The following is a 9694-nucleotide window of genomic DNA, read 5'->3' as shown; positions in this document are numbered from 1 at the left end:
TGTTTTGATTCTCATTTTCCATTTTCTTTTTAAAGTAACTTTGTGTGAATGTTGTGTTATTTTAATGTTTATTATTATTTATTTCAGTTGGACTTTCCTAACAGATAAGCATAGAGATAGGAGGGAGTGGTGTGAGTGGCTTACTTGGTTCTAAGCTTAAAATCTCTTTCTCATTGCTACAGAGAAGAATGGATCCTTTAACAAACAGGGCTTTTTAATTTGACTTTTTCTGATTCTTTGATACTGCCTTGCTTGAGGGATTTTGTGGGGTGGGGTCATGTTTTTCTTTCTTTTCACCTTCAAGCCCCCAAGGGATACTCTCCTTTCTAAGAATCTTCCTCTTCCTGGGAGCAGCACAGTCTCAAGGGCTATACCTGTAGTAGGGGGACCTCTTTAGAGCCCTCTTATTTTTGACTTCCCATAGGCAATATTTAATCTACCGGGTCTCAGACCTGTTCTTTGTGGTGCTCTTACTCAGGCTGGAGAAATACCTCTCTTTCTTGGGATGAGATCTGGTTAGTGTCCTCTGAATTCTGCCACTCTAGGACCTTGCCACAGTCTCTGCCTGACCTTCTGCTGTGCTGTGGGTACACAGTCAGCCTCGCTGGCTTGAGGTGTTTGTTTTCCCACTTAAATGTAAATTGAAGCTTCTAATGTTTTCTGACTCCTAGTTATGCTATAGGCAAGAGCCGAGAGTAGTTTTATTTGCTCTGCTTTTTTGTTCTGTAAGATTTTTGGGAGGATGTAGGGACAGATTTGAATCTAAGTGGCTGCCGTTATCCTTCGTAATACTGAAGGCCAAACCTGAGTCTTTGAAATGTATTAATGAATGTAATAATTGGTCTTAATTGGATAATAATTACCAATGCAAATATTTTTATTCTCTCAAAGGAATCACTGTATCATTCATTTAGGTGTTTACTGAGCAACAGTTACGTGCTTGTATTAGGCAAAATCTGATCTACCACTTGCTACTTGTTAAGACCCTGGGAGGGAGCTATGCAGACATACATTATCATTCTCATTTCACACTTGAGATTTTCCCAATTATTCACCAATTATTCTGCAGGCACATTGGCCTTCTTCCTATTTCTGAATGATTTATGCCCCAGGACCATTGCACAGCCATTATTTATCTGCCTGGAGCACTCTGTCACTGGCTTTCTTGTAACCTTCAGACTTTAATATTACTGCTTCCTTATCTAAGGAGCTTCTTCCACACTCACCTGCATTATTTGTTGTTACTATACATCGTTCAGTTCCTTTGTAGCTCTTGTCCCAATTTGTATTGAGATATTTAGATATTTGGCTGTTTGCTGAAATATTGGCTGTCTCTCCATTAAACTGTAAATTCTATGAAGACAGAAATCATGTCTGTATTCAATCTTGTCTGTGTTCAACCATGTCAAAGTGCTAGGAACATGTAGGACTGCAACAAATATTTGCCAAATGAATAATGCCCAGAGAGGATAGGCAGTTAGTCCAAGGTCACACAGCAGGTTAATGGAGGATCCAGAATTAGAATCCTGGTCCCTCCAAGCTAAGTGCTTCATTCATTAGTGACGTTGCCTCTTCATGGAGGATGCCATCCTCTCACTGGGGATAAAAGACAGATGTTCTCTCTCATTTTTGCCTCAATTAACCTTCTAAAAAATCTCTGTACTCAGTGAGTATGGGGAAAACCTGATTTTAAAAATTAATTAACGTCAGACCCCAGTGTTCCAAAGTTAGCCACAAAACCCAATCTCTGCGCTCAGCCGGCAGCCTAAGGGACTGACCAGAAGGGCTCAGGGGACAGGGCAGCTGTGGTCCAGTGGCTGCAGATATTCAACAACTTGAAAAGCAACAGGACTGCATTGAGCATTATTAGCTGCCAGGTAGGGCAGTGGGCACTGGGGATTGAAAAATGAACAAGACAGACAATTCCCTGCCTCTCGTTGCTCCCAGTGCAATGAGTCAGAATTCCAGAGCAGTGTATTGAGTGTTATGAATGGGAAGAACCAGGGGCAGTGGAAGCCCAGAGGAGACACTAGGCCATTCTCAGGGCTCAGGAAAGCGGGCTTGCAGGAGGAAGGGGCTCGAAGGATGAGCAAGAGTTAACTAGATGAAGGACAAAGAAGAGATAAGTGTAACAGGTGAAGGGCTAAGGAAGAGCCCAGATGCAAGAGGGAACAGCACACACTGAGATGATTCCAGGGGTGTCAAGATGGAATCCAGACAACTGGCAGTGTGGTGGAATGACCAGAGAGGAGGCTGGGGCCAGGTCAGAGAAGGCCCTGGAGGCCATGCCAGGAACCAGCCTGTGACCTGGAGGTCAATGGGGATCCATGGCAGGGGGTTCCCCAAAGGAGTGACACAAATCACAGCGTCTGAGTACAGAAGGGACCTCACCTGCGATCCAGTCCCACCAGCCCCTCAGTGTAGGAAGCCTTGCTGGGAGTTGCACACCTCTCATGACAAGAAGCTCATCTCTCCTGGATTGCCTATCTTGTTAGATTGCTCTCATAAGAAGAGAATTCTTCCATATAATGAGCTAGAGCAGGGCTCAAAATGCAGCTGCTCTAACACAAAGGACAGAATAAACCACAGCTGCTCTGATATTGTTCTCCTGAGTTCTGTCCATCTGTACCCACCCCTCCCACCCTTGCTTACCTTGACTCCATATTTGTGTTCTTTGCACCTATTAGTCACCTACAAGTCACTCCAGTTCCTGGTTCTTGGTTGATGTGGAGACCCCAGTTTTTAGCTTTCTGTATCTTGGTCCCTACCCTGACCCATCCTGGGCCCTCTCTGGGTCCTAGCCCCAGATTCTGTCTTCATCTTTCAGCTCTGCCCAGCTGAGCGCACACGACGCTGAGTTATTAAACAAATTCTGCCAAATGGAAGTATCTGCCACCAAGCACATTTCACATGGGAAAAGAGAATTTTCATCTATCAAAAGTGCATTTATTTCAAGGGAGCCTATCACTCACTGAAATTCACGGGAGAAAGAGAGTCCCAAGAAAATCAAGGGCATTTGCATTACAATCCACCTCGATGCCCAAAATTATCCCGCTGAACATGCAGAATTTCAAGGAAAACAGTATGTTTTGCTTGTTTGCAGGAAAGAAATGAATGTTCAAGAGAGGGAGGGGGCTGTGGTTTAAAAATCTCTGACTTGCAAAGGAAAGCATTTGGTATATGTTAACCAGAGAATCACCTTTGACCCTGCAGATTTCGGAGCTTGTCCTGTCAGGGCGGGCAGAGGATCCACACACAGTATGGAGGGGAGGGCACCGTGTTTGGGGATGGACTGAAAGAATTTGCAATCCCATTGTTTGCACGGAACAAACAGGTATCATGCAAGAATTTGCCAAATATATGTATATTTTTTATTTAGTAAGATTAAGTAAATTGCCTAAGGTTGCATGGCTAGAAAGTTGCAAAGTAGGACACAACATCCTGTCTTGACTGCTTGCTGGATGATCTTAACCTTTATGTGCCTCTTCTTCCAGATGACAGCATCTGGAATGGAGTACCGTAAAGATTCTCTCTGTGCTCTGCAAACTTGCCTTTCCAATTCTCCCTAATGGTAGAGGAAAGTGAGCAAGAACTTGACCTACACGGATGCAATCCCTACCCTTCACCTGGAAGTGGGGGGTAATGCCCACCATGCTTATTGCAAAGCAGAAAATTTTTGAATTGAAATCTTGCCCTTGAGGCTAAAAATTGATGGGATCTGTATTCTACTCCATAATATTGTTGTCTTTAGGGTAAGAGAGCTTAAAATGACTCCCAACTGGGGAAAAACAAAAATCAACAGAAGATTTCCTAGTTGGCTACTGAGTTCATGGGGAGCTGCTCTTGATAAAAACAATAGCCGACAATGAACACTTCCTTAATAAGAGGTATCATGCCAAGAGCTTGCCAAGTGTTTTTTTATTTAGTCAGATTAAATAAGTTGCCAAAGGTCGTGTGGCTAGAAAGTTGCAAAGTAGGACTTAAAATCAAGATTGTGTGACTCCACAGCTCAGGCATGTAAACTGGACACTTTATAGCACTGAGTTTACCATGACAGGAAAGGAGGTAAAAGCAAAGAGCAGTGACATCCATCAGGTTGGCAACCAGGCCATTTTCATTCTCTATCTTAGAGTCATAGCATTTTAAAAATCCTTTTGCCATGTGTGGTAGTGGGTGCCTGTAGTCACAGGCTGCTTGGGAGGCTGAGGAGGGAGGATCGCTTGAGTCCAAGAGTTCAAGGTTGCAGTGAGCTATGATTGTGCCACTGCACTCCAACCTGGCTGACAGAGCAAGATCTTATCTACAGATATATGTATACACACACACACACACACACACACACACACATACACATATGTATATTTAAAAATTCAGACTTATTTGAATATATACATTCAGGATTTCTTTTCCAAGTTACTGTTTTATGAGCTTCATCTGTGATTTGTAAGAGGGGAGGCTCAGAAAGTCACTAAAGAGGTGCCATGCTGTAGTATTCTCATGAAGATCTTGGAAAACATTTCCATGACAGCCCCATCCTGCTAGGAGGTCAGGTCACCTCCCTCACTGAGGCCTGGTCATTCTCTTCCGTCTCAGGGAAATAGGCTTCAGTGACTTCAGTGAAGAGAGCTGGCCACTGCTAAGAGCCTCTACTTTCCCCATGAATGCTAATATTTTCATTGTACCATCTCCCTTCCCACCATCAACTTTCTTCACCTCTTTCTCAGGCTTGTCTTGGGCAGTGGATAGTTCAGTTTGCCTTGCAGTGGTTGTCTGAGAGTGACCAGCCTTGTAAAAAATCTGCTAAATACTTTTCCATGTTAAATATCTGTGAACCACATTTCTCAGTTTTCATTCATTTTTGCTGTCCAGCATCCTGCTCTTCCAACATATAACAGGTTCATGGAGCAGGGTGGTTGTGTGGAGCTACAGATGTGAAGAACTTTCTTTTCTCCCTTATGATGAACCCCAGTAGCAGGTGTCTTACTGACATCTCAGAAAGTCCCCCTGGCATTCTGGCTCTTGTGGATGTCAGAAGTTCCAGTCCTGGTCCAAGCCCACTTGATTCAACACTTTTCCCCTCTCACAGCAAGCCAGACCTGTGGTTGGTGGGACTGCAGTGGGCAGATGTGATTCTCTCTTTTCTCTTCCCCTTGCTCAAGCATCAGAGCTTAGGGGAGGAGAACCAAGGTCTGCTTCTGGGACGTCTCTTTCTACTCTCCTTTGTGGACCTATTATCCCCGATGTTTCTCTTCTCAAATCTAGCACCTTCCCCCACCATAGCTTAAGCACATGTATGTCAGTGTAGTTAAGAGGGCTTTTAAAGTTACTTCCTGTTTCATTACGTATTTGTCTAAAATCATGATGAGTCAAGCTATGCTATTTTTAGCAAAAATTGCCTTTTTTTTTCTTCTTTTGGTCTCCCCAACACACTGAAAAAAATTGAGTAGAAAATACTTCCAGGCAAAATATCATTAGTGAATGATGTGATAACTAGTGAAGGACTCATATTTTGCAGGGGCTTTGATAAGAGCTCCCTCACTTAAGCTTCAATGACTATAGAATTGAACCTACCTTCACAAATATACTTGAATTTTTTCAAGTTGACACAGTACTTGATTAAAAAATGTCAGATAATATTAAAAATTCTTCAACATTATTTTACCATGCAGAAATGTTATCTAAAACCATTATTAACAAAACAATCAAGGATGTATCAAATGGTCAGATTATTAACACCTGTTTTATGCAAATGTGTGGTCAATAAATAATGATAGCTTCTAAAAGTTTTACTGAGCATGTACTTGAGTCAGGTCCCAAGCTAAGTACATAATATTTCATTTAATACTTACAACAAGCCTATCCCCATTTTATAGATAAGAAAACTGAAGCTAGAGAGACTAAATATTCTCAGTTTTTGTACCAGCTGTCCAAGGGGGTTGTCTTAGTCCATTCAGGCTGCTGTAACAAAAGTACCATAAGGTAGGTAGCTTGCAAACAACAGACATTTATTTCTCACGGTTCTGGAGGCTGGGAAGGCCAAGATCAGGGCAGATTCAATGTCTGCTCAGGGCCCATTTTCTGGCTCACAGATGACACCTTCCTGCTGTGTCCTGGAGTATCTTATAAATACTGGAAAACAAAAATAAAAACAATAAAGCAATGCCTCACAATAATGGGGTATGTCAAAGGAGCCCCCAGTGGCCAGAGCTGGACAATCTGAGCGAAAAAATAAAGTAATATTGTTTTATAACCCGAACTATAAAATAAAAATCTATGAATCCATTCTGATACAAATGAGTGAATAAGTAAATAAATGGAAGGATTGAAAAATCTTCCATGCAGAACTCTAAATAATTTATGTAGCTGTTCCCTTCTCAAGAAGATGAAACGTAACTCCCTACTCCTGGAGCGTGGGCTATGCATAGTGACTGCTTTCCAATGAGTATAGTAGGCAAAGTGGTGGTGAAATGAGTGACTTTGTAGTGGAGAAACCTGAGAAACACCACCTCAGCTAGGTGATCAAGGTCAACATCAGTAGTGATAAATCATTGTGTTAGTCTGTTCTCGCATTGCTATAAAGAAATACCTGAGACTGGGTAATTTATAAAGAAAATAGATTTGATTCACTCATGGTTCTGTAGGCTGTACAGGAAGCATAGTGGCTTCCTCCTCAGGGGAGGTCTCAGAGACCTTACAATCGTGATTGAGAACTTACAATTGTGGCAGAAGGTGAAGGGGAAGGCACATCTTATGTGGCCAGAGGAGGAGGAAGAGGGAGAGGAGGAAGGTGCTACACACTTTTAAACAGATCTCGTGAGAACAAACTCTATCATGGGAACAGCACAGGGGGATGGTGCCAGATCATTCATGAGAAACCACCCCCACTTTCCAGTCGCCTCCCACCAGGTCCCTCCTCCAACATTGGGGATTACAATTTTTTTTTAAGTGTAAAAATACAAACTTTAATTGTCCTGTCTTGTTTCTGGGGAAGAAGAGTTCTACTTTTCACACTTCATGAGCCAGCAGTGGGCTTGAGTTATAATGTGTAGATTCCTTTCGGTTATAGCGGCAGAAGAAGCCATCAAATTCTTGAGGGTTTGACGTCTCTTGGAAAGAAGCAAACTAGAAGATAGACCAATGAGCTGGATTGCTTAGATTGATAACATTTACAATAGGAGTCTGGTTTACATGCTATTAATGTTGAAATAACCATGCTTGTGCTGGTCAGTGAGTTCAGTATGCTGGTCAGAATACCTGTTCCAGACCTTTAGGTGACATGTTTTAATTGAATTCTCATTGTAGAGTCATGGGCCTTGGCTCCATCAACTGCGGTTATCTTCTTTGGTCTGACTACGTATCAGTCCTTACCAGCTGTAGCAGCCACTGTTTGCTAAAACTTTGCCATGAAGTCTGGCTCACAGAACTCCAGCTGCCTGACAAATTCATTGCACTCCTGCTAAGCCCAGCCTTGAAACTACTGATCCCAAAGACATAGCTGGCACTCAAAGATACAAGGTGGTGGGTTTGCCCTAGACACACTAAGCTGCACCAGACTATTCAGCAGTGGCTGTAATTTTCCTGGCACTGCCTTAGCTACCACGTCCCCCAGGAAATGTTCACCCTGGGACCTGACTAATTGGCAAACCAGTGAAGAATACACTTCATCTCCTGGGAAGTGATGTAAGACATTGGAGAAGGGGAAGGACTAGTATTGTCTGGTACTGAGGGTAAGCAAGAAGGGAAGGATAGTGGCATCAAAGGAAGATGACTCCAGTGGCATCTTCCCCTTTTTTCTTGGAGAGCACCTGGAGATTGTCACAAGAGTCCTTAGACTCCAGCTCCTGCGGCAGCTTCCAGGGATTACAATTGATATGGGATTTGGGTGGGGAATGGATCTAAACCATATCAGTCATGTTAATAGTGTGTACACTTAATGTGAGGTGATGAAAAGGCCACTTTGACTCTGTGATTTTCCTCCCCCAAGCCCAAAGAAGCCTTAGTCTAATTATCGGGGGAAAAATTATATAAATCCCAATTGAGGGACATTCTTTAAAATGCCTGACTAGTACTCTTCAAAACTGTCAAGGACACACACACAAACACACACACACACACACACACACTCGGAAAGTCTTAGAAATTGTCAGAACCCAGAGGAGCCTAAGGAGACATGAAATCCTGGAACAGAAGAAGGTAAAGACAGAAGAAATATGAACAAAGTAAGGACTTCAGTTTAAAATAATGTGTCAATATTGGTTTGGTTCATTAATTCTAAAAAATGTACCATACTATATAAAATAATAATAATAGGGAACACTGGCTGTGGGGGATATGGCAACTCTCTGTATTATCATCACAATTTTTCTATAAGCTTAAAACTATTCCAAAAGCTAAATTTTATTTTAAAAAATTGAACACAGCTTCAGGGACCTATGGCACCAGGGCAGAAGGTCTAACGTGTGTAATTAGAGTCTTAGAAGCAAGAAAGAACTAGGCAGAAACCAACTGAAGAAATAATGGCTGAAATTTTCAAAAATTTGATGAGATATAAATTTACAGATTTAAAAATCTCAGTGCATTCTACTTAGTATGAATGTGAAGAAACCCACATCTATGCATAGCATAGTAAAACTGCTGAAAATGTACATATGTATTGGCAGGTGGCAATTCATAACTTTAATGTTTACATAGAAAATAAGAAATACTAAAAATGATAAAAATAAGAAAAAAAGGAGGAAATAATCTAAGCATAAAAATTAATAAAATTGAGAAGAAATATATAATAAATTTGAAGAGACTATATAAGAAAACCTCTGGCAAGATTGATGAAGTAAGAAAAGAGAATACACAAATAAGAAACATTATAAATATAAAAGAAGAATAGCCACAGATGTAACAGACAGTACCACAAATAACTTTATGCAAAGAAAATTGAGTGCTTAAATGCAACAATTTCCTATTAAAGTGTTATTTATTATCATTGAATTAGGAAGAATATAAAACTTTAATAGTTTATTGCATTTGAAGAAAGAGGATCAATAGTTTAAAATATATTTACCTGCAAAACACCCATCTTACACAATTTTAGCAATGAGTTCTAACAGTCTGTCAAGTAACAAATAACTTCAGACTTCCACAAACTCTTCCAGAAGCTAATAGATTAAGGAACACTCATCAATTCATTTGATGAAGCTACTAAGTCCTTGATGCAAAATAGACATGCCCATCATGAGGAATGTAAGTTACACACCATTCTCATTCATTAATATAGATACAAAAACAAAAATATTTGCAAACCACATGCATATATATATATATATATGTATATAATCATTATTAAATTGGTTATATCTCAGAAATACAAAGATAGTTCATATTAAAGGAGAAAAAAGTCATGGTCATCAGCACATGCAGAAATCATTTGAAAACATTTAACGCTCATTTGTATTTTTTAAAAATTGGGAAAGAAGAAATAGAATTTTCTTAACTTGGTAAAGGGATAAAAAACATACAAAAATAAACAGCAAACATTATATTTAATAGGAAAGTGTTAGAAGCAATTGATTTAAATTCAGGAAAAGGCAAGGGACCCAATAGCACAGCTTCCATTCAGCATTGTACTGAAGACTCTAGCCAACCCTTTAAGACAGGCAAACAAAAAGGTAAAAGGCTTGGAAAGGATTAAATAAAATTA

General features: G+C 40.6%; 1 pseudogene; it reads right to left on the bottom strand.

The window, feature by feature from the left end:
• Window positions 1-7357: 7357 nt before the first annotated feature.
• On the bottom strand, window positions 7358-7780 carry LOC105723671 (uncharacterized protein C14orf119-like; annotated as a pseudogene).
• Between the last annotated feature and the right edge of the window lie 1914 nt (window positions 7781-9694).

This window comes from Aotus nancymaae, unplaced genomic scaffold (assembly GCF_030222135.1).
Source record: "Aotus nancymaae isolate 86718 unplaced genomic scaffold, 86718_ANA_hifiasm-v0.15.2.pri h1tg000003l, whole genome shotgun sequence".
NCBI lineage: Eukaryota > Metazoa > Chordata > Mammalia > Primates > Aotidae > Aotus > Aotus nancymaae.
Note: the sequence above shows the minus strand (reverse complement) of the source record. Positions and strands in the feature narration are given on the sequence as shown.